The sequence below is a fragment of the Dermochelys coriacea genome, chromosome 2 (assembly GCF_009764565.3).
Source record: "Dermochelys coriacea isolate rDerCor1 chromosome 2, rDerCor1.pri.v4, whole genome shotgun sequence".
Taxonomy (NCBI): Eukaryota; Metazoa; Chordata; order Testudines; family Dermochelyidae; genus Dermochelys; species Dermochelys coriacea.
In genome coordinates, this window is record NC_050069.1 from 264,647,514 (window position 1) to 264,674,128 (window position 26,615).

Genomic DNA, 26,615 nt, shown 5'->3' on the forward strand with positions numbered 1-26,615 from the left:
CCTCCCGACCCCAAACATGGCAATCAGCCAAACCCTGAGCACATGGGCAAGATTCACCAGCCAGATACCCAGGAAAGAGTTTTCTATAGTAAATCAGATCCCATCCATCTAATATCCCATCTCAGGGGATTTGGCCTATTTACCCTGAATATTTAAAGATCAATTACTTACCAAAATCCCATTATCCCATCATACCATCTCCTCCATAAACTTATCGAGTAAAATCTTAAAACCAGATAGATCTTTTGCCCCCACTGCTTCCCTTGGAAGGTTATTCCAAAACTTCACTCCTCTGATGGTTAAAAACCTTCGTCTGATTTCAAGTCTAAACTTCCTGGTGGCCAGTTTATACCCATTTGTTCTTGTGTCCACATTGGTGCTGAGCTTAAATAATTCCTCTCCCTCTCCTATATTTATCCCTCTGATATATTTATAGAGAGCAATCATATCTCCCCTCAACCTTCTTTTAGTTAGGCTAAACAAGCCAAGCTCCTTAAGTCTCCTTTCATAAGACAAGTTTTCCATTCCTCGGATCATCCTAGTAGCCCTTCTCTGTACCTGCTCCAGTTTGAATTCATCCTTTTTAAACATGGGAGACCAGAACTGCACACAGTATTCTAGGTGAGGTCTCACCAGTGCCTTGTATAACGGTACTAAAACCTCCTTATCCCTACTGGAAATGCCTCTCCTGATGCATCCCAAAACTGCATTAGCTTTTTTCACAGCCATATCACATTGGCAGCTCATAGTCATCCTATGATCAACCAATACTCCAAGGTCCTTCTCCTCTTCCGTTACTTCTAATTGATGCGTCCCCAACTTATAACTAAAATTCTTGTTATTAATCCCTAAATGCATAACCTTACACTTCTCACTATTAAATTTCATCCTATTACTATTACTCCAGTTTACAAGGTAATCCAGATCCTCCTGTATAATATCCCGATCCTTCTCCGAATTGGCAATACCTCCCAGCTTTGTATCATCTGCAAACTTTATTAGCACACTCCCACTTTTTGTGCCAAGGTCAGTAACATTCTGTTCCTTTGCTTGTTGCATCCGTTAGTGTCCCATTTTTCTTCCCCTAACAGAACTCTTCCACTGTATTGTTTATTCCCCCTAATTATAGTCTCCTTCCCAGCCACAAATATGTTTTCCCAGTTAAGAGATTGATGTCTCCAATGTTCTCCTTCCTGGTTTGTATCTGAGCTTTCGAACTGCTCCTTTTTTCATTTCTGCTGAAGAGTTTTTATAGCCTTCCATTCCAGATTCTGCTAGAGAATATTTCAAGGCTGTGGTCTTTCCTTAGCTTCTGTCCTTAATAATTAATATATCTTTTCCCTTTTCACTGACAGCTTCAACTTTGGTCATCATGGCAAAAATCTATATTTTCCTGATCCTTCTGTTTCCGGTTGCTATGGTCAGTTCCTGAGCACATATCCCTTGCTGCATGAATCTCCTCATACTGAGTGAAGTGCTCTGTTGGTACCATGACCCTGTAGGTCTGCTTAACTCAGACTTTAAATTAGCTCCCACATCTGGAAATCTTGGAATCGATGGATGTTGTAATATGCCTCATACTCCCATTCTTCTTCATAGAACAGTCACCCTGGTTGGATTAAATCTCCAATGATGCACCAGGTTCTTCCCATTTGTAGAAGCGAAGAGGTGCCTCATGGGAGATGTAGTGTGGGCAGGGAGTCCAGCCCATAGAGGAGAATAGGGCATGAGCCAACCAAACTACAACACCCATGAGCACCATGGCAGCATTCCCAAATTGAAATCTTTTGGCATTCAGGTGTTCCGTGTTTTTTGGGGAAAAAATAAATTTGCCATGGAAAGCAGTCACTTTTCAAGAAAAATTTCATACTTGAAAATTTAGTTGAAAAACAGTATCAATGGAAAATTTTCAGTCAACCTTAGCAGGAAATGACAATAAATTCCTTGCTCCATACTTCCTGTATATATACAACCTCAGAATCCATTGGCTTTTTTAATTGTCATCTCATATTCCAAACTTTCACTTCTAATTTCCTGTTGTAACTGTGCCTCAGTGAGTCACAACTGAGGATGCCAAATTCAGGGCAAACTGCTGAGAAAGAGGGCAGATATACCCCAAGACTGGTTGCTAATTCCCCATAAGATATACCAAGCCAGCTACAAAAGTAAACTTCTCTTTTACCACACTGGCTAACAAGAAGTCATAAAAGCAGTTTCCTTAGGCATTCCAGTTCTTATATCACCACCAAAAACATTGGATTTAGAGATGAGTGGTTCTTTAAAACCAGTCTCTTCAAATAAAAGATTCTTCTGATCCCAAAAAAACAACCACACACCCAGGTCAATATATAACTTAGATCTTATCCAAAAATCATGCTGATGCCAATCCTTTAGTATGTAAAATCTAAAGGTTTATTCATAAAAAGAAAGAAAGGTGAGAATTAAAATTGGTTATAGGAATCAAATACATACAATAACTGCAAAGTTCTTGGTTAAGGCTTGTAGCAGTGAAGGAATAAACTGCTGTCTTAGGTCAAGTCTCTTTGGCTTCCAAATCATTGGAAGCTCCTCAGTCCCTTGGTTAGAATGCTCCCATTAATATGAGTTCATAGTCCAGAGGCTGGAGCGGAAAAGAAGTTGCAGCAAGAAAGAGGCAAAATGGAGGCGTTTCCAGGGCTTTTTATCTCTTCTGCCATGTGGAGGGAAACCCATTGTTCTTACTGTGGAAAAGTATAGTAACAAGATAGTGGTTGGAATCACATGGGCAAGTCACATGTCCATGCATTTTGCCTAGTCATTACAGGAAGCCATTACCTACACTTCAGACGGAACGTTTGCAGGACAGTCCATTCAGTGTAGATGGGGGTCTCCCATGGTCCACTGTTAGTTAAGGGTTTCTTGATGAGCCACTTAATTTGAATAGTCCCTCCAAAATGTGCTGGCTAACTACCTAGTGGGCGTTACCCCAGGAGCAAACATTTGAAATCCAGGTATAGAGCCAATACTCATAACTTCAAATACAAAACCGATACATGCATACAAATAGCATAATCATATTCAGCAAATCTTAACCTTTCCGTAGATGTCTCACATGTCACATTTTGTTCAAGATTTGTTGCAAGTATATAACAGTGGTTGTAACAATGATCTATATGCTGATACGTATTTTAATCAGATAACGTCACACCTGTCCACTGTCCCCACTATCCCCATTATCTCCCTTTCAGCATTTAGTGCTTCCTAGGTTTTTCAGCCATTGAGTAGCTGAGTTTAAGGTTATTTTGCTCCAGATGTATTAGCTGGCACTTTCCAGGTGGAATCTCTCTTTGTTATTTTCTGCCCACATTTCTGTTCTCTCTAGGTTACTTAGAATTTTTTTTGTCCTGGAAGAAGTTCACAACTCATTCCCATTTAGTATCATCTGAAAATTTAATTAATGTGCTATTTACTCCCTCTTTCAGATCATTGATGAAGTTATAATACTGATGCAGTATCTGCAGGAGCTAAGAACTCCCCCCTCCCACCACCACCGATCGATACATTTTAGTTAACCATCAGTCTTAGTTTAAGAACATAGGCCTTGCTATGTTGAATAACATCAGTGGTTTGTCTAGTCCCATATTCTGTCTCCAGCATTGGCTGGTACTAAGTGATTCAGAGAAAGGTGCAAGAAATGAGTAATCCTGGACTAGAGGTGGGTGAATGGAAGAATTTTCAGTTCTCTGGCAATTCCAAAACCCAGTCAACCAAATAAATAAATAAAGTTTGGTGTTGAATTGAAAGCAAATTTTTTCCAATTTTTCAGGAAATGAAAAAGTAAAAAAAACCAAAACATTTTGGGTCAAATGAGACATTTCATTTGGACAAAAGTGAAATGTGTTGTTTCAATTTGGATAATTTTTTAAACATTTTTTAAAAATTAAGGGAACATTTTAAACACTGTTTTTAGACAAAAAAATAAAATGTTTCATTTAGAAAATCTCAAACCAAATTACAATTTGGAAAATTTGATTTTTTTTCCAGAATTTTTTTTCTGATATGAACAATTTTGCAAAACCACCACAAATTCATAAAATGTTTGAATGTTGCTGAATCTGCATTTTTCAGCAAAGAAAGTTTTATCTGAGAAGTTTTATCTGAGAAATTTTGCTCGGCTCTATTCTGGACCAACCTGGTAATGTACAAGCTTGAGTTAAATTTAGAATCTGTCTGCCCTCCTTATGGAGTGGTCTCCAAAGGCGGGTGGAGAGAAACCCCATGATGTCAAACTAGTCTGGATGAAATGCTGGAAGATGTAGGGAATGATCCTGCAATTGTAGCTTGAGAGGAGCTAAAAGATCCTAGTGGGTCCTTTTCATTTCTAACTTGCACTGCACCGTATCAGAATCAGTCAGATAACATAATTCCATCTATACCATTGGCTTTGGTAGAAGTGAGTGAATACATTTATGTTTGTAAAATGCTTTGAGATCCTTGGACAATGTGTTAGAAGTAACATTTAGTATTATTAATGTTTTATTAATAGAAATTATGATTTATCATTTGTATTAAGGAAAGGCGTAGATGTCTCGGCATAGGTCAGTGCACTACACACGATAAGCTTGTGGGAGCAGGAACTGTCTCTTACTGATTAATTAAGCAAGACAGATCACATGTGGGAGGGGAAACAGGTAGAAAGGTGAAGGGACTTGCTCAAGATTGCATATCAGGACAGAAACAGAGCAAGGGACAGAATCCTGGCTTTCTGAATAGTAGTCAAGCACTCTAACCACTGGACCACACTAAAATAGCTGAATGGGAGCATGCCTGGAGAAATTAATAGGTTGAAAAAGGACATGGCTTGACCATGACTGCATGAATGGCTTCTTTATTTAGCTTTGCTTATTTTTTTTAACTGGGAGACCATTATCCTGTGACGACATTGCAAACCCTATTGACTTTATCTCTTAATTATATTGGGATTACCATGAAATTAAGGTTGCATAAACAAGGCTTTTAAATGAAGACTTCCATTTTGCCATTGGCAGTGTTAAGAGGCAAAACAAGACAGACTAGACGATCAGGTGGCATTACTGTTTCTTCCTACCAATACAAGAGGCAGCCTTAGAAAGTTTGCTGGAGCCTCTTGACTTGCCGAAAGTCTGGGAGTGAATTCCCTGATCTGACCCTGGGTTTCGTTCCTTCATGAGATTTAGAAAGGTTGAAAGGTGATGAACTCTTGTTAGGGGAATTCACTTGGAAGACTGAACTTTTATAGTTCCTGAGTGATGCTGGAAGGCCTTGTGCTTTAGCACCGTGACCTAAACAATACAGCTCATGTACATGTTATGTCTATAGGTCATCTACAGGGCTGGAAATACTCTGAAGAATCTGCCAGGTCAATAGAGCTGACCAATATACTAGCACCGAGTCATTGGTTGGAGAAATTTGGCCTCTTCCTTCCCTGTCCTGTTTGCAAATTATCTGCAAAAATTCATTGGATTTTTGCAGATTTGCTCACCATTTGACAAGCAGTTAATTACCGCTCCCAAAAGCCCTCTACACCAACATTCCACACAAAGATGGACTACGAGCCGTCAGGAACAGTATCCCCGATACTGTCACGGCTAACCTGGTGGCAGAACTTTGTGACTTTGTCCTGACCCATAACTATTTCACATTTGGTGACAATGTATACCTTCAAATCAGCGGCACTGCGATGGGTACCCGCATGGCCCCACAGTATGCCAACATTTTTATGAAAAAAGAAAAGGAGTACCGGTGGCACCTTAGAGACTAACAAATTTATTAGAGCATAAGCTTTCATGAGCTACAGCTCACTTCATCGGATGCATCCGATGAAGTGAGCTGTAGCTCACGAAAGCTTATGCTCTAATAAATTTGTTAGTCTCTAAGGTGCCACCGGTACTCCTTTTCTTTTTGCGAATACAGACTAACACGGCTGCTACTCTGAAACATTTTTATGGCTGACTTAGAACAACGCTTCCTCAGCTCTCGTCCCCTAATGCCCCTACTCTACTTGCGCTACATTGATGACATCTTCATCATCTGGACCCATGGAAAAGAAGCTCTTGAGGAATTCCACCATGATTTCAACAATTTCCATCCCACCATCAACCTCAGCCTGGACCAGTCCACACAAGAGATCCACTTCCTGGACACTACGGTGCTAATAAGCGATGGTCACATAACCACCACCCTATATCGGAAACCTACTGACCGCTATTCCTACCTACATGCCTCTAGCTTTCATCCAGATCATACCACTCGATCCATTGTCTACAGCCAAGCGCTACGATATAACCGCATTTGCTCCAACCCCTCAGACAGAGACAAACACCTACAAGATCTCTATCATGCATTCCTACAACTACAATACCCACCTGCTGAAGTGAAGAAACAGATTGACAGAGCCAGAAGAGTACCCAGAAGTCACCTACTACAGGACAGGCCCAACAAAGAAAACAACAGAACGCCACTAGCCATCACCTTCAGCCCCCAACTAAAACCTCTCCAACGCATCATCAAGGATCTACAACCTATCCTGAAGGACGAGCCATCACTCTCACAGATCTTGGGAGACAGACCAGTCCTTGCTTACAGACAGCCCCCCAATCTGAAGCAAATACTCACCAGCAACCACACACCACACAACAGAACCACTAACCCAGGAACCTATCCTTGCAACAAAGCCCGTTGCCAACTCTGTCCACATATCTATTCAGGGGATACCATCATAGGGCCTAATCACATCAGCCACACTATCAGAGGCTCCTTCACCTGCGCATCTACCAATGTGATATATGCCATCATGTGCCAGCAATGCCCCTCTGCCATGTACATTGGCCAAACTGGACAGTCTCTACGTAAAAGAATGAATGGACATAAATCAGACATCAAGAATTATAACATTCAAAAACCAGTTGGAGAACACTTCAATCTCTCTGGTCACTCGATCACAGATCTTAGAGTGGCTATACTTCAACAAAAAAGCTTCAAAAACAGACTCCAACGAGAGACTGCTGAATTGGAATTAATTTGCAAACTGGATACAATTAACTTAGGCTTGAATAGAGACTGGGAATGGATGAGTCATTACACAAAGTAAAACTATTTCCCCATGGTATTTCTCCCTCCCACCCCACCCCCCACTGTTCCTCTGATATTCTTAGGTTTCAGAGTAGCAGCCGTGTTAGTCTGTATTCGCAAAAAGAAAAGGAGTACTTGTGGCACCTTAGAGACTAACAAATTTATTAGAGCATAAGCTTTCGTGAGCTACAGCTCACTTCATCGGATGCCATCCGATGAAGTGAGCTGTAGCTCACGAAAGCTTATGCTCTAATAAATTTGTTAGTCTCTAAGGTGCCACAAGTACTCCTTTTCTTTCTGATATTCTTGTTAACTGCTGGAATTAGCCTACCTTGCTTGTCACCATGAAAGGTTTTCCTCCTTTCCCCCCCCTGCTGCTGGTGATGGCTTATCTTAAGTGATCACTCTCCTTACAGTGTGTATGATAAACCCATTGTTTCATGTTCTCTGTGTGTGTGTATATAAATCTCTCCTCTGTTTTTCCACCAAATGCATCCGACGAAGTGAGCTGTAGCTCACGAAAGCTTATGCTCTAATAAATTTGTTAGTCTCTAAGGTGCCACAAGTACTCCTTTTCTTTTTGCGAATACCGACTAACACGGCTGCTACTCTGAAACAAAAGAGTTCTGTCAACTTTTGATCAAGTGTTTTTTGGGGTGGAACTTAGAAATGTCAGTGAAAAATGGTGTCAGAAAATGGAATTTTGAAAAACTCCAACCGCATGTAATGGGGAACAACGGCAAGAGAAAGTCTCAGCTGGGGTCCTCTACCTCCCTTCTGAAACCATACTCTAGCAGTGGTGGAGGGCTCTGCATACCAAGGGCAGGCCCCTCACTCTCCCAGTGACAGGGAGGAAAGCTTAGCAGAACCTTCCATGGGTAGAGCCAGCTCCTGGGAATAGCGGGGTTTACCCAGCAGGATGCAAGGAAGGGGTCGCACCCCTCCCCCTCGTAGCCCCCAGGTGGCTGGGTGTCACTAGCACATGACATGCTATAATTTGAATGCTGGCCATTATCTCCTGTTTGCTGTAGCATGTTTGCCCCAACTTCCTCCCAGTCACCCTCCTGGCCTCCCTCCCTCTTGTCCTTTCCCCTCAATTGACTCATAAGAATGGCCATATTGGGTCAGACCAAAGGTCCATCTAGCCCACTGTCCTGTCTTCCAACAGTGGTCAATGCCAGGTGCTTCAGAGGGAATGAACAGAACAGGCAATCATCAAGTGATCCACGCCCTGTCACCCAGTGCCAGCATCTGGCAAACAGAGGCTAGGGACACCATCCCTGCCCCTGTTATAGTCTTGGTCTTCACAACATCCTCTGGCAAGGAGGTTCCACAGGTTGTCTCTCTGACCGCCTTCCTCAAGGAAGTTCAGTCATTGGAGCTCAATCTGCTTAGTTAACCAAAAAGGAGATCAATAGGTGACTTGATTCCAGTGCACGGTAGAAACTACCAGGCTCTAAAGGGATCTTTAATCTAGCCAAGAAAGGCATAACAAGAACAAATGTTTTAAAATTCAAGACAGACTAATCCAGATTAGAAATAAGGGCAAATTTTTAACAGTGAGGGAGATTAACCATTTGAACAAACTACCAAGTAAGTGAGCTGTAGCTCATGAAAGCTTATGCTCAAATAAATGTGTTAGTCTCTAAGGTGCCACAAGTCCTCCTTTTCTTCAAGTGAAGGAGTGGATTCTCCATCTCTTGATGTCTTCAAACCAAGACTGGATACTTTTCTAGGAGACGCACTTTAACTAAAACCAGCTATTGGGCCCAATACAGGGGTAACTGGATGGAATTCAGTGATCTGTGTTCTGCAGGGAGGTCAGAATAGTTGATCTAATGGTCTCTTCTGCCTTAAAATCTATGTTTCCATTGTCCCACTTCAGCTGATGCTGATTCAACAATCTTGCCATCCTCTGCCCCCAGAATAATGAAAATAAATGAATTTTAAAAAGGAAGAGGCCAGAATGGAGCTAATAGCTCATGTGCCTGCTGTGACCTCAATTGTTTTGCTTATAATTTGTACCTCTTCCCCCCCCCCCGATCTTTTACCTGTAGGTTTTGGTCTTTTAGACTGTAAGCTCTTTGGGGAAGGGACTGTGTCTTTGCGTGTGCACCTTGCATTACAGGGCCCTGATCCTGAATGGCCTTTTGGTGAAATATAAATAACTAACAATTCAAACGTATTTCATTGTACGGGCTATTTACAAGCTATCTGGTTTGATCCCTGCTTTGAGTACCCACTCTGCATGGGCCATGAAGTTGACCCCCAGACAGATGGCCCAACATAAAATTTATGCTTCACTTGAGTCCCACTTAAGCTCTGTTTTGAGGTCTTACATGACTCATCAGCCTGGTGCCTGCCTTCTGCAAAAGCATGGATTTCATCCAGCCTGATTGATCCTGTGCCACAGGATCTAGTTACGGCCTCTGATTGGACCACTGAATCTCTTATAAACAGGATAAGGACAATTAAAAAGGTTTGAAGTTGGATATGCAAACTGCAGGTCATGGTTCAAATCCAGCCAATAGTCATTGTGGGGAGATGACTGATGGTTGGTGCAAACCTTCTCACAAACAAATTCACAAGAGTGTTTGTGAGGCTTTCACTATGCCCAAACTTTCTGATGAATGGACAAACTCTTAGAAAGAGGCTGGCCCATTGCTACTGCCAGACTGCCATGCTTTCCATGGAAAGTCCTGTCTAAGCTTAGTGCTTCCTTTACTAGCTGGGTATCTTTCATGGTCTGGGTTTCAAACAGGTTTCTCCTCCAAGTCCTAGTTTTAAAAAAATCGATCTATCTGTAGCCCTTACAGTGCAACTCCCACAGACTTTGGTAGGTTCTTTGAAGTCCCAGCTGTTCTTGAAGTGAGAGCAACATCAAAGAAATGGCAGGAAAGGTTGTTTATGTACCTGTGTGGAGCGGCACTCTGTTCTCTTTCGTGAGCGTATGTATTTTTTTTATGTGGGGTTGGGGAGGGGAATGAGTCAGAGAGTAAAGTCAGTTTGTAAAGAAAATAAGAACCATAAAAATGAGGAGCCCTACCGAGAGAGGCCGGCAGAGTTGTGTTGTTTCCATTTTCCAAGAGCCTTGTCTTAATACATTATAAAATCAAATCTGAGGGTGAAGAGCTAGTGGCTGAGATGTCTCAAAGCTGTTTAGGGGATTTGGACAACCAGTTCCGATTTGACTGGGAAGTGAACATCTACATTCTTTAGGCAGCTTTAGTGAATCCATCCTATCTTGCTAGAACTAACTTTAACACTACAGGTGACTGAAAGCTGGCAGTCTTTCTTTATATAGGTTTCTGAGGACATTCTGAGTTTTGACATGGGTTCATATCTTCCTAGTTTCGTACAGAGGTTTGGGCTAGGCTGAAGCCAGAAGTTCACAGTGACTTTGGCTGGAAAATGTTATGCTTACATTGGAAGTGTGATGAAACTGCGAATTTCAGGGCAAATCTAGAAACTGACCTAGACTGCCCCACGTTCATGAAGCTCAGCAAGCCCTTTGAGGCAGCTGGTCTGAGGTTTGAACTTGGTAGGAAGCAGGAAGGATCTTGAGTGGCGTCAGGTTGGAACAGCAATGAGGTTGTACAGTTCTACTTACCACTCCCAAAGGGGTTGCTTCAAAGTCCTGGTCAGGGCCACAGGGGAGCAGAATCTTCTCTGCATGCTGCATCCCATCTGCTCTTCCAAGGCATAGTATCTGTGCTGTCCTGATGCGGTTACCAATCAGAGGCCAAGAAGCATCCCCTGTTAGCTGGGACACTAGCTTGACTCTGGAACCTTGCCTTACATCCTGTGGTGATTTGCATTGCGAGCAAGAATTTGACTCAGGGTGATTATTATCGAAGCTCAAACCACATTGGGCTCTGTTGGGCAAGGCACTTACACATGCATAAAGTAAATGAAAGTCCCTGTCTCAAAGCACTTACAGTCGAAGGCCCGGATTCAGCAAAGCACTTAAGCAGAAGCTGTTGAAATCAGTGGGACTTAAGCATGTGCTTAAAGCTAAGCATGTGCTTAAGGGTTTTGCTGAGGTGAGACCTATAAGACCACAGGAGAAACAAACAAGTGGGTGGAGGGGAAGGCAAAAATAGGGCACATTACATTTTTGTATAGATCAGCCGTGTGCACAATTCATACAGTAAGACCATAACAATCCTACCCAACGGTGGCTACATGGAGTGTGCTCACTCACATTCCCTGGGCCTGATCCAAAGCCAGGTGAAGTCAGTGTGCTTCTTTCCATTAACTCCAGTGGGTGCTGGATCAATCCCTGAGTGTTGATGCTCTGTACCATGGGTGGCTTTCATAGAAGATTAGGGTTGGAAGAGACCTTGCAGAATAAAGGGGCTTCTGCAGGAGAATGCATGAGTGATCCAGAACATAACGTGCTTAATCTATAAGGGCAGGAACAAAGTTATGGGTGGGCATGGCTCCAGCGAGAAATCAAGATTATTGAGCCTGCGTTGCCAACCCCAAGCATTCAAAAGTCATGAGACAGGTACCAGAAAACTATGAGGTTGTCTTAAAAAAAACATGAGATTTTGCAAAGACATCTTGGGTTCTTTTTATTTGCCTTTGGGTCGTATCTGTTACTTGATATCTGATCTTCACAATCTTTAATGCATTTATCCTCACAACACCCCTGTGAGGTAGGGCAGTGCTGTAATCCCCACTTTATAGGTGGGGACCTGAGGCACAGAGACAGTAAGTGATTTGCCCTCGGTCACAGAGGATTTCTGTGGCAGAGGAGGGAATCGAACCTGGGTTTTCTAGGTTCTGCCCCATTCTTCCATTTTAGAGTTAATGGTTTCAAGCTTTTCTCTGCAGCCATAAAGGTTAGAAGTTTACTTTTAATTAACCTCCCCCCCCCCGTAAAGTTGGGAGTCTCACATAGTCACGACTTTCAGAGCAGGTACTTCAAGAAAAACACGAACTGTCACGAGACTCTCCAGAAATCCCGAGGGTTGGCAGCCGCGTGGAGAACAATTTTAAGACTTCCAACATTAGTGTATTAGTGTAGCCTGAAAGTTCTGAAGCTACTTCTGGGCCTACATCTGCCTCCTCCTTGCTGGAGCTTATTCATAGATTTCCAGGCCAGAAGGGACCATTGTAATCATCTTGTCTGACCTGCATAACCCAGGCCATAGAAGTGCCCCAAAATATGCACCAACCAAAGCTAATGCTTTTCTCCATGTAGCACTCCTGTGCAGAAAGCCACCACAACGTCTCTGCACCACTTTATGCACTTTAAGCATTCAAGTTGGCCTATACCTTCAAGTAGGTGCATGGACCTTGTGCTGGTCCCCTGCAGAGAGGTGAATTTCACCTCATAGCCCTGGACTCTTCAGAATACCAGAAGCACATCTCTAGCTACCATGCTTGAGAAAGGAAGGGTGGTCTATGGTTAGCAGGACCAGCCTGAGACATATAGGGCCTGCATTCAGTTCCCGGCTCTGCTACAGACTTCTGTTGTGACCTTGGGTGAATCACTTAACCAGTCTGTGCCTTGGGCCCTGATCTGTAAAGTGTGGGTAATAGCACTCCCTACCTCACAGGGTTGTTAGGACAAATGCATTAAAGATTGTGAGGCTCAGATACTACAGTAGTGGGGGGCATACTGTACCTTAGATAGACTCATCTGTAATTTACAGAACTGTTAATCCCATACTTTGCAGGCAGACTCCCCATTTTAATCAGTGGAGCTCTGTGTGAATGCAGTGTCCACCTTGCACAGAGCTAATTGCAGGACCCAGGACAGTAGTTATTACTTCTGTAGCTTGTCTGGGAAATAAAAAAAGTATTTGTGCAACTGGGAATGTAGAGGGACTGTGAACTATCCTGTGGAGAATCCACATAGTCCCGTCTATCGCTGAGGCAATTGCTAAAGCTACTGTGACATAATATAGGAATGAATTGAAGCGTGGAGTATGTTTCTTTTGGAATTAAAACATCAGCCTTGTTTCTGGCATGGTGTGACTGATGAGATGAAATACGTATTTTTTTTTCATACCATGGTGCCAAAATGTTGCTTGCAAACAATTAAGAAATCGAAATGGGGACATGACAGAGGGTGGACTGGCTGTGTGGAAGAATTACTCTTCAGTTCCACAGATAACAGTCTTCCTCCTCATCCCCCCTTTGAATCTGCCTGCTTTTGACATGTGTGAATATTAGACATTATGGGCTAGATCCTCAGCTGCTGTAAATTGGCCTAGCTCTATTGGAGTCATTAGGGTTATGCTGATTTACACCAGCTGAAGATGGAGGTACATCAGTTTACACCAGCTAAGGATCGGGCCCTTAACCTTATTATTTACTGAACTGTCTCGTTGTTTCATAGAGATTCCCTTAAATAATCCCTGGTATCTGTTATGAGGTTTTTAGTTCTATCGAGTTTGTTTCTCCTTTATTCTTTTTTTGTATACTTAATAGTCCCCGACCCGGCTGACACAAGGTTTGTCCACCTGGAGAAGTTCTTGCAGAATAAGGCAGTGTGTGGATTTAAAGCATAATAGCTATTCTGGAATGAGAACATCCACACAGGGAACTATTCCAAAATAAGTTTACTCCATAATAGCTATTCCAGTCAATTTCCCCATGTAGATAAAGTGTTTAAGTTATGTACCCTTATGCACGGGATTAACTTTAAGCAGATGAGTAGCCCAGAGGGTCCATGGCTGATTCATACCCTCTGAAGATCTGGCTCACTGAAATCAGTGTGGGAGGAGGTGCGGGCTCTGGGAGGGAGTTTGGGTGCAGGAGGGGGCTCTGGGCTGAGCCTGGGGAAGGGGATTGGGGTGAGGGGTGCAAACTCAGGAAGGGAGTTTGGATGCAGGAGGGAGTGAAGGGCTGGGGCAAGGGGTTAGGGTGCAGGAGGGGGTGCAGAAGGGAGCAATGGGGGTTCAGGGTCTGGCAGGGAGTTTGAGTGCGGGAGGGGGCTTAGGGTTGGGGTGCAGGAGGGAGTGTGGGGTGAGGGCTCTGGGAGGGTGTTTGGGTGCAGGAGGGGGCTGGGGTAGGGGATTCGGGTGCAGCAGGGGGTTCGGGATTCAGGCTCCGGCTGAGTGGCGCTTACCTCAGGTGGCTCCCAGAAGAGGTGGCATGTACGGCAGTGGCTCCTAGGTTCAGGGCTGACCAGGCAGCTCTGCGTGCTGCCCCTGCCTGCAGGCACCACCCCCGCAGCTGCCATTGACTGCGATTCCCCATTCCTGGCCAATGGGAGCTGTGAAGTTGGTGCTCAGGGTGGAGGCAGCACACGGAGATCCCCTGGCCACACCTCCACCTAGGAGCCGCTGCCAAGCATGCCAGCCACTTCCGGGTGCAGTGCAAAGCCAGGGTAGGCAGGGAGCCTGCCTTAGTCCTGCCATGTTGCCGGACTTTTAGCAGCCTAAAATCTCCTGGTTTGGCTTCAGTAGCCTCCAGGAGATTGAGCCCGATTCTGGGAGACTCCCAGCGAAACCGGGAGGGTTGGCAACCCTATATAAGTCAGTGTAGCGCCATGGAAGTAAATGGAGCTAGTCCAGCTTATACCAGCTGAGGACCTGATCCAAAATACCCAGTGGTGGATCCTTAATTCATGACACTTTGGGGTGTCTTGAGGTTGATTCAGGCCCATCTCTGATGCTTTCCCAAACCACCCTGAACCCTAAATCTGAGGCAGGCCTGCAACTAACAGAAACTGTTTGTCCTTCTCTGCTAAAGGCATTTGGAAAGAGAGAGGCTACTGTTGCAACCAAGGGAGGAAACAAGTCATGGCCACGTTACTTGACCAAGAAATACAGCGCATGCACATTTGGACAAAAATCTGTTTAATATCCATTACATCCTCTAAGGAGAGAGACTGTGCTGGCAAGAGTGAGTGACTAATGATCTAACTGCCGGGCAGGATGTTTCAGACCCTAACAATGATATTCTGAAAATGTGTGTCTGCATCTTGCAGCCATCCCTGCTGCTTGGTCAGAAAAGCTGCAGGACTGTGAGTCACTGTTGTATTATTGTCACCGGTCTGCTCAGAAAGCCAGCATGTCAGACAGACTCATTAGGAATGGGCGGAAGTGCAGCTCTCGCTGCTAGTTAACTGGAGGTTTTATTACTCATGGCAGAAAAACAAAATGGGGAAGACTGGCTCCTGGTTGTGAGACAGAGAGGAGGGTAATGGGATTATCTGGTCGCTCAGTTTTCACTTGCAGCCTCTTGAAATCATTTGAATTGCTGCTTTTTTTCTTCCACCATAAAATAAAAGCAAAACGCACTCCAGAAACAACTGCTGCAAAGTGATAGGCAAGAGGATTTCAGAACCAAAACCAGCATGAGCATGGTTAATTTTATTTGCTGCGGCCCAAATGAAGTTTGTATTTTTTTTTAAGGGAACGAGACTTCAGAGCCTTGGAAGAGTAATGCCTCCAAATTGCTAAGAAAAAATGTTCTTAATTCTTCTTGATTAGGGTCCCCACTGTGAATGTAGTGAAGGTAAAATGTATCAAATAACATAAGAACATAAGACCAGCCACACTGGGTCAGACCAAAGGTCCATCCAGCCCCGTATCCTGTCTGCGAACAGTGGCCAATGCCAGGTGCCCCAGAGGGAGTGAACCTAACAGGTAATGATCAAGTGATCTCTCTTCTGCCATCCATCTCCACTTGTTTTTTTGAAAAAAAGAGGCTAGGGACACATTCCTTACCCATCCTGGCTAATAACCATTAATGGACTTAACCTCCATGAATTTATCCAGTTCTCTTTTAAACCCTGATATAGTCCTAGCCTTCACAGCCTCCTCAGGCAAGGAGTTCCACAGGTTGACTGTGCGCTGTGTGAAGAAGAACTTCCTTTTATTTGTTTTAAACCTGCTGCCCATTAATTTCATTTGGTGGCCCCTAGTTCTTATATTATGGGAACAAGTAAATAACTTTTCCTCATTCACTTTCTCCACACCACTCATTACTTTATATATCTCTATCATATCCCTGAATAGTCTCCTCTTTTCCAAGCTGAAAAGTCCTAGCCTCTTTAATCTCTCCTCATATGGGACCCGTTCCAACCCCCTAATCATTTTAGTTACCCTTCTCTGAACCTTTTCTAATGCCAGTATATCTTTTTTGAGATGAGGAGACCACATCTGTATGCAGTACAGAAACCTGCCGACTGAAGTTCTCTCTCAGCCTCCTTGAAGTCATTGGGAGTCTTTTCAATGGGATTGTCTTTACTGGGTTTTTTGCATTGATGTAGCTATTCTGGTGCTAACCTCTACCTCCAGCAAAAAAACCAGCGGAGGATTATGCCCTCAGAGTAGATGTGCCACAGGGGTGCAAAGGGGGCTTTGAAACCAATGCCAGATGGGTTGGTGCAAGTTGCATTGACACTAGTGCACTAGTGTTTGCACTAGTGTAATTGTATCAGAGTAGGTGCGCCAGTGCAAAAATCCCCAGGGTTGCCACACCATGGACTTCAGCAGGGTTCAGCTGAGGACCTTTTCCCACAGAGCAGTTAAAGCAGCTGTGCAGTTGTAACCATTGCTCAGTGTGTGTCATGTAACCCCCTCTGTGCCCATTCTACAGAGGTTGTGTGTCAATGACAGAGCCTGGCTTCTCAATTGTAGCAGGCTGGGAGGTCACCAGTTCAATCCCTGGTTTTGGCCAAGGTAGCCCTTATCATGTGCTTTTCCTCTGTGCTGTCACATATTACCAACCCAGAGGGGCCACCTCTGGACTGGAGAGGGGAGTTGGCTGTCCAGGCTCAGCAACTCTTGGATCTTTCTGCTGAGAGTGTCAACAAAAGGGCCAGGGGGGATGAGGATGGGGTAAGTGCATCGGTAATTAATTGCACCACAGTCTTACCAACCGTTGAGGCCCCCTTATGCTGGGCGCTGTACGTAGAGAGAGGATGTAACTTGCTTACGACAACAGGGATAAGAGCCCGGGACACTCCATGACCTAGATCATGCTGCCCCTGGCCCCCAACTCCAGCAGCGGTTCTTTTGTGAGCTGGACACACATCTACTGGGAATGGGACCGTGTCCCAGCACAGTCATTCCACACAAGCCACCGTACAGCCTGAAGGCTGTAGGCTTTGGCGCAGGCCCTGAAATCCTGAGCTGGGGCTGAATTGTTAGTCAAAATGTTAAAGACTGTGGAGCTCATTCCCAGTCCTCTGGTCCCGCCCCCCCCCCCCCGAGCAGGTATGTCGAAGACCCCGATTCCATATCTGAAGTCCTCTCAGACAGACTCCTCTGGGACAAGGACGCTAACTGTAGGTTGGCCAGAAGTGTGCGTGGGAGCGTTCTGCTTCAGAGCAAAGGTTCAAGACTCGGTTTGAGTTTGGGGGAGCTGGAAGGACTGGGCTAGGGTGTGCGAGGCTCTGGCTGGCTGGAGAGGAGACCAGGAGTTCACTGGACCTCCCTGGTCCAGTCCTGCTGCTGGAGTGTGTAATGAAGGGTATATGTGCTGCAAATTGGAATGATCCCCTCTCCTTCTAGTCCGACGGCTGGAGAGGGAGGTGGGACTGGCCTATGAATGGCAGCTCTGACCTCGGCGTCACCCTCCTTTCTATCCGTCCCCCCTGTTGCTTTTTGCTTGTGCTTAAATCCAGGCTTGGGTCAAACATCTGTTTATTTCTTCCTTTACCCATTCTGGGCCCTTATTTGCAGCACAGAGAGCTGTACTGTTACTTACGTTGTCAGCTATTTGGGGCATCTTACGTACCGCCCCTAGCACAAAGGATCCCCAAATGGGAACTTTAGGTGCTACATCAGCATGAACCACTATCCATCCCAGGGCTGCAGCTCCTTCTGGTGAAATGCTGGCAAACGCTCTGCAGGAGCAACCCTGCAGTGGCTCAGGGGGCTAGATCAGATGTCTCATAGTTATGATCTCTGTAAAAAGAAAAGGGTGTACTTGTGGCACCTTAGAGACTAACAAATTTATTAGTGCATAAGCTTTTGTGAGCTACATCCAGTGAAGTGAGCTGTAGCTCACGAAAGCTTATGCTCTAATAAATTTGTTAGTTTCTAAGGTGCCACAAGTCCTCCTGTTCTTTTTACAGATACAGACTAACACGGCTGCTACTCTGAAACCTGTCTTTATGATCTCTAAGTTCTATGATCTTCTCCACTTCTCAGCAGTCTGTTTGTTGGGGGTGGGTGGAAATATTGTTACCAAACCTTCCTCTGGACACCTTTGGTTTATCTCATCTGGGGACAGGGAGGCAGAGTACAATACCACGACTACCAAAATGTAGCCTTCCCAGAGGTTCTCAGCTCCTAGGGCTGCTTTCCAGCAGTGATTGGTGACATCAAAGGCCAAGGGGAGACAACCCCCACCTTATTCGCCCTGTGGTGTGACATTTTTCTGAGGAAAGGCCCAAGCCTGGGAAAACAGCTCAAGCAGTAGGGGCTCATAGATATGCGGCGGCATCTCCCTCTAGGCTCTTCTCCTTGGAAGGGGAGAGCTCGGGTGGTGAGAGGTGGGGCTGAGAAGTTAAATAGAGCAGAGTTATTGTGGGGTGTTTTTTTGTGTGTGGCTAGAGGAGCTGCCTGCCATTAAAACCTCCCCTTGCTCTTTTATACGGTCATTAGCCAACCTGGACAGGGGCAAGGGAGTGGATATAACAATTCCCAGGCCTGTAGCCCATCCACCCTGCAGCCCCCCTCTCTCAAGTACCTGCTAACAGTTTGATCTCCCTTTGGTCACAGTCTCGTTCCCGATTGGGCCCCATTTCCTCGGTTAATAGGGATAAGGGCACTGGAGAAATTCTTTCTCCTTTCAATTAAGGCTGTAAATATTTTTGTTCAAGAGGTGGAAAAACACAGCCATCGATCTTGCTCTTCTTTAAACCAGACCTGCCCCTTCTCGCTGTTCCGCTGGTGAAAATCCTCAGTAACTCATAGGAACTTGTGTGTCACTAGGGCCAACCTGGCTGTGCACCAGGATTTGGGTGGCTGGCCATGGATAGCTGGAATTGGGGCATATTCCCAATGCAGACAATACCTTAGGCTAGAATGTGGCACTACGTGGACCGCAGTTCTCCTCTCACTGATGTAACTGCACTAAGATCCATGGCGGAAGGGTGGGTTCACACCAATATCGCTGAGAGCAGAATGTGGCTCTACATTGCTCCCACTTACACTCCTGCAACTGTCTTGAAGTCACTGCATTTCTCAGAAATAATTGAGCATAGGATCTATCCCCTAGAGGTCCTGTTCCACCTGCCGTACCCACAGGTCTCAATCAGGAGTAACATCTCTCGTAGGTACTTATATGTTCCCCATCACCCTCATATCTGAACGTGTCACAATCTTTAGTGTACAGAGTAGCAGCCGTGTTAGTCTGTATTCGCAAAAAGAAAAGGAGTACTTGTGGCACCTTAGAGACTAACAAATTTATTAGAGCATAAGCTTTCGTGAGCTACAGCTGTACTCCTTTTCCTTTTGCGAATCTTTAGTGTATTTATCCTCGCAAGGCTGCTTGAAGTGGGGGAGCATTATCCCCGTCGCGGAAAATCAGGCACAGAGAATCTTGTCTAAGGTCACACAGGATGTTTGAGCCACAGTAAGGACTTGAACTCAGCTCTTCCAAGTACCAGGCTAGTGCCCCAATCATGGGACCATCTGTTCTCTGCCTGTGTTGTGAAAATTAGTGAGGGGGGCAGAGTGTCCCCAGCCTGTAGTGGGTCTTAGTCTGCAATGCTTTGCCCCGTGTGAAGTGGCTATAAATTGCTGCCACCTAACATTACACAGCAATGGAGCAGGCAAATCGGGCCCCATGTGTTTCTGCCTGTTTGACGGTGGAGGGTGGGAGGAGGCCGGGACAGTAAACAGAAACATCCCCTCAGGCTTGCAAAAGCCTATCAGGTGTATCAAGTAAGAAGAAGTTGACTCAGTATTGCCAACCTGAAATCATGAGTCAGCCCTCTCCCAGATCATGATATTGTCTGACAAAATCTTAAGATTTTGGGGTTCTTTATTTCCTTTCTGGTTTTGAGCCTCTACGGCTGGTGTTTCCAAGCTTTTCTCTGCTGCCTGAGGGCTAGAAACTTACTGTTATTTTAAATGAAAGCTGCTGTTCTGACATAATCACACGAGTCCAGGAGCTGGGGCTTTAGAAAGACACCAAATACTGCAAGACTTGGGATACGTTGACAACACTGTTGATTAGGTTCAAGATGGTCCTCCTTTCCTTAGCAGCTTTGACATGACTTATTCCTGCACTATTTCAAACACTTTTTCTCTCCTCCAGTTCCCTAAAATGTTTGAATGAACTTCTCTCTTTTCACCAGGGAAATCCCTGCCAATGACTTCGCTATGTAGGAATTAAAAAAAAAAACAACAAGATGGAAAAAAACCAAACTCCTGACATTGGTACACAAAATATGCCCTGAAGTAAATTCCTGATGCAAAAGACACTCAGAAAAAAGTTTAAGAAAAGAGACTTCTATCTTCTTTCCAAAAGCCTCTCTGCAGTCATGGAAAATATCAGAGTATTAGTTACCTGATGGGATGTGTCGCATCAGCACTTGTAAAGGATTTTTTTTTTTGAGAGAGAGAGAGGGGTAGGAAATATGAAAAGCACCAGCCAACCCTCTGTCTGTAGAGCACCCCAACCTGTTGGCAATGTTTAGTGCATTCCATCTATGTGATGTCACATAGGCATAAAATACACAGGAACTGCCACACTTTATCAGACCAGTGGATTGTCTAGTCTGAGATCCCACAATGGCCCAGTACTAGCTGCTTCAGAGCAGGAAGCCCTGTAGTAGACAGATATACTGGGCACTACCAGCCCACAAAGAAAGTTTCTTCCAAACACCTGTGAGTTAGTCCGATGAAGTGAGCTGTAGCTCACGAAAGCTTATGCTCTAATAAATTTGTTAGTCTCTAAGGTGCCACAAGTACTCCTTTTCTTAGTGCTTGGCTTACGATCTGAAGAATGACAACATCTGACAATCATGAAAAAGGTATTTAAAAGCACCACAGTGAGCTGCTGGGTGGAGTGTGCTGAGAGAGCATGCGCTAGCATTCAGGCCACTAGTTACTGTAACCTGGACCATCTGAAAACTTGGACAAACCTCTGTGCCTCAGTTTCCCCATCTGTGAAATGGAGACACCGATACTTAAGCCCAGGGGTGTTCTGTATGACATATTGCAGACTGTCTTTGGAATTGCAAGTGATCACTTTAAGAGTGGGAGGATTACCTTGTCCTGCGGTGCAGGCTAAGGGGCTATGCAGGGAAGCATGTGATCAGAGTCAGTTTTGCAGAGAGCCAGGCTAGGATAAGGTGGAATGAGTTGTGTCTCTCTGTTTTAGGGAGCAGCCTGCTTTGTCTCTTTCTGGGTTTGGTTCTTGTGTCTTATGATTCTGAATCCTAAGAAATGAAGTCATGTTACGAGTATGTAACGTTTGTTATCTAACACAGCTTCCTAGATTCCAAAACCAGAACGGACTATCATAATCCTCACCTCTATACTCTGAAATGTAACCTTGTGAGGCTTATCCCAATAAGGTTTGCAAAATGCATTGTAAAGGTGCTGTATTAGTAAACAGAGAGGCACAATTCTCCTCTTGCATAATTGTAATTCCATCAATGTCAGCAGAGTTACTCCTGATCTACACCAGTATGTGAGAAGAATCAAGCACGCAATACTTGTACTAGAGCTTTCATTCTCCCTCCCCTCCCCCCCAAGCTCCCAGCCCATTGTTGGAGCTGCACTTTGGACTGGGATTATTCCTCCCTGTCCATTTTATCTTATTTCCATGTGGCATATTCTGAGTCCTTCATGCTCTCTTCTTGTTCCTCATGGAGTTGAAGGTAACATGATTCTGTTTGCTTGTGCACCAGCATCATTGAGATGGCAATGTAGCTCTGAGAATAACCTGTTCTCTGCAGCTGGTTGAAAATAGTCCATCAGAACTTTTGTTCTAATGGACATTTGGGTTTTCCAATTTTCATAGGAAGTGTCAGCTTTCCATTTTTTGTTAGAAAACCAAAAACTGAAAATTTTTTTCAGAGTAGCAGCCGTGTTAGTCTGTATTCGCAAAAAGAAAAGAAGTACTTGTGGCACCTTAGAGACTAACAAATTTATTAGAGCATAAGCTTTCGTGAGCTACAGCCCACTTCATCGGATGCATTACAGGTTTCAGAGTAGCAGCCGTGTTAGTCTGTATTCGCAAAAAGAAAAGGAGTACTTGTGGCACCTTAGAGACTAACAATTTATTAGAGCATAAGCTTTCGTGAGCTACAGCTCATTTCATCGGATGCATTGCGACAGGTTTCAGAGTAGTAGCTGTGTTAGTCTGTATTCGCAAAAAGAAAAGGAGTACTTGTGGCACCTTAGAGACTAACAAATTTATTAGAGCATAAGCTTTCGTGAGCTACAGCTCACTTCATCGGATGCATTCCGATGAAGTGAGCTGTAGCTCACGAAAGCTTATGCTCTAATAAATTTGTTAGTCTCTAAGGTGCCACAAGTACTCCTTTTCTTTTTGAAAATTTTTTGGCAGAAAACCACCATTTTTTCAGTTTTCAGCAGCAAATGTTTAAATTGCTGAAAGAAACTGGTTTCTGGTATTTCAGCCAAAAGTTGAAATTTTCTACAGGAAAAAAGTCCAATTTCCTGCCATCTCTACTATTTTCTCTTGGTTCATATACTGCGTGTTACTTTTATTATTACCCATACCTAGATCTGGTGTGTCTCACTTTCCCTGCCGAAACAACACAAAGTCTCTTCTTAAACAATGTTGCACCTTGATTGTGCATTACAGTAAAGGGTGACAGAATCCCTTCTAGTTAATTAGTTATATCATGACAGGAAAGATGGTCATGTGGATAATGCTTTGGACTGAGACTCAGACCAACTAGCTTCAACTCACGGCTGTGTCACAGGCTCCTTCTGTGACCTTGGGCAAGTCACTTAATCACGCCGTGCTTCAGTGTCCCATTGGTGAAGTGAGAATAATAATGCTCCTTTCCTCCGAGTCTATATCTCTCATCTATTTAGACTATAAGATCTTAAGGTCAAGGACTAACTTTCACTCTGTGTTTGTACCGCACCGAGCACAATCTGCCCTGATCTCAGCTGAGGTCTCTAGTGTAATACAAATACCAATGGTCAGTCATTACAAATTGCTACTTGGAAGCCTATGGACTCCACTCTGGTATCTTATAGTTCTTTTGGTGGTATATGTGCCGTCTCAAGGCTCCATTCACCGAGGGGGCTTCTGTGCTTTTACAGCCTGGGCTGTGGGCTACATGGGGTTAATGCTATTAGAATGAATACCAGAGGAATTAATAATGATTTGCTGCTCATCACCCAGCCTTCCTCCAGAAATGTAACGCAAGCAAAAACACGTTGAGAAATGCCAGAAAAATGCAGCAAATAAATAAATAAATAAATAAATACTGAAAAGAAAAGGATTGAGACAGTCTGGAACCACCACTGGGACGTAGCCCTGAGCAAGCTCTCTCCTACCACATGGCCCTGTGAGTCACTTGCAGGAAGTGATTTTAGACTGAGCTCCTGCTGGACTGGACTGCAATCCTAGGGCCAGATTCCACCCTGAGTTACACTCTGTAACCCTTCAAAGCTAAATGGGGGCACATGGGGTGGGGGGTGAGGGGGAGGTAACTCCGGGCAGGATCTGGCTTGCTATTGTGTTGGAGTGTCATACAAGAACTGGATAGGCTGTTTGCTCTGAAAAGGAGTGGTACAGAATAACAACTGGTCAGCTGGGATCTCATTAATACCGCTCCATAAAACAAGAGTGAAAGGATACTCCACATTAAAAGGCAAGGAATCAAAGTAGCATCAAAGCAATATCTTTTCGGGCACAACATACAATTAATTTGTGGAACTCATTGCTGCAGTATGTCAGTGAGGCAAATAGTTGAATATGTGTTTAAAAATTGAGAGAGATGAGATGGGTGAGGCAATGTCTTTTATTGGACCAATGTCTGTTGGTGAAAGGACAAGCTTTCGAGCCCCACAGAGCTTTTCCTCTAACCTAAAGAAGAGCTCTGCTGAATTTGAAAGCTTGTCCCATTCACCAATAGACGTTGGTCCAGTAAAGGACATTACCTTACCCACCTTGTTGCTCTAATATCCCGGGAGCAACACAGCTACAACAACACTGCAAACAGTAATGGACAACATCATTTTTTTAAAAAACATTGACATTAACATGGATAAGAATAGCATCTGCAGTTGTGCCAGGATAAAAACTAGCTATTAATCCTCATGCTTCAAGGCATAAACTGACAGTCAGGAAGAAAATTTCAATCTTGCCCACTACCATAGTATAGCCCTGTCCATTCAGGCACCTAAATGCCTGCCCTTACCAGAGAGTCTGAGTACCTCAGAATCTTTAGTGTATTTATAATCAGAACACCCCTCTGAGGTCAGGCAGTGCTATTATCTCCATTTTACAGACATGGAAACTGAGCCACAGAGTGGCTAAGTGACTTGCCCAAGGTCACACAGGAAGTTGGCCTCCAGGCAAGGAGCTGAACGCAGGTGTCCTGAGTCCCAGGTTAGCCCTCTAATCACTGGGCCCACCTTCCTCTCCTGTGGCTCATTTCGGGATACCAAAGATATTCCAAATCACTTTGCATGGTGTTCTGAAAGAAAAGATGGGTGTCGGACCGGGATGGTCACTTAATGACATGCCATTTTCATAGGCCACCAGGCTTCTCCAGTCCCCACCCAGACACAGCATGGCCTGAAATATTGCTGGCAGGACAAACCAGCTCCCTACTCGTTGTCATCTGAGAGTGCAATGATTAATGTTATGGGTGTCTCCTGCATTACCCTCCCCCTTCCACATCTGCACTGGGCTTCTATAGCTTGGTGCTGGGTGTCAGATCAGGCCTTTAGTGCTAAAATACATTTGGAGAGCCAGAGCTTGAAAAAGCTGCTGGTGCATGTTAGTGATGGATGATCCTCCCAATGGGTGGTGGGATCTATAGGGTTTGGAACTGAACTTCTCTGGTCTGGATATCAGATGAGATTGTTTCTATTTGTATTTCTGTGAGATTTCCAGTGCGGTGTGCAGGGACATACCAAAAGAGGATTGTTCACCTGCACATCTACCAATGTGATATATGCCATCATGTGCCAGCAATGCCCCTCTGCCATGTACATTGGCCAAACTGGACAGTCTCTACGTAAAAGAATAAATGGACACAAATCAGACGTCAAGAATTATAACATTCAAAAACCAGTCGGAGAACACTTCAATCTCTTTGGTCACTCGATTACAGACCTAAAAGTGGCAATTCTTCAACAGAAAAACTTCAAAAACAAATTCCAACGAGAGACTGTTGAATTGGAATTAATTTGCAAACTGGATACAATTAACTTAGGCTTGAATAGAGACTGGGAGTGGATGGGTCATTACACAAAGTAAATCTATTTCCCCATGTTTATCTCCCCCTTCCCCCCCCCCACTGTTCCTCAGACGTTCTTGTCAACTGCTGGAAATGGCTCACCTTGATTATCACTACAAAAGGTTTTTTCCCCCTGCTCTCCTGCTGATAATAGCTCACCTTACCTGATCACAGTGTGTATGGGAACTCCTATTGTTTCATGTTCTCTGTGTATATAAATCTCCCCACTGTATTTTCCACTGAATGCATCCGTTGAAGTGAGCTGTAGCTCACAAAAGCTTATGCTCAAATAAATTTGTTAGTCTCTAAGGTGCCACAAGTACTCCTTTTCTTTTTGCGGATACAGACTAACACAGCTGCTACTCTGAAACCAAAAGAACTGTTTCCCCACAGTATCTGGGTACCTCCATTTTCTGCCCGCAAAGTTAGGAGGCCAGTGAAAATGAAAATAACCCCCAAACCATTGATTTACATTTGGGGGGGAGGGAAGCGGGGCTTGGAAACCATTTGGAATGGATCTGAATTTGGATCGAAGGTCCAGGTCAGGCTCTGTGTCATCCCCCCTGCTAGATATATGGCGAAGACTGTCATTTTCAAATAAAATTTGCTTTATTATATTTTTTTCCCAGTCTGTAACAGCCAAAATGCGTCCTCATTGTCTGTTTCCAATCTGACCTGTGAAACCACTTTCTGCATTTGATTACAGGTTTCAGAGTAGCAGCCGTGTTAGTCTGTATTCACAAAAAGAAAAGGAGTACTTGTGGCACCTTAGAGACTAACAAATTTATTAGAGCATAAGCTTTCGTGAGCTACAGCTCACTTCATCGGATGCATTTGGTGGAAAAAACAGAGGAGAGATTTATATACACACACACAGAGAACATGAAACAATTCATGTTCTCTGTGTGTGTGTATATAAATCTCTCCTCTGTTTTTTCCACCAAATGCATCCGATGAAGTGAGCTGTAGCTCACGAAAGCTTATGCTCTAATAAATTTGTTAGTCTCTAAGGTGCCACAAGTACTCCTTTTCTTTTTGCATTTGATTAGTATCCAGCATGGTGATGGCGCTCTGAACCCCATTTCAATGGTTTGGTAGCTAGTGACCCTGCCCACCACCAGCTTAGTTATTTTTAATCAGTTAT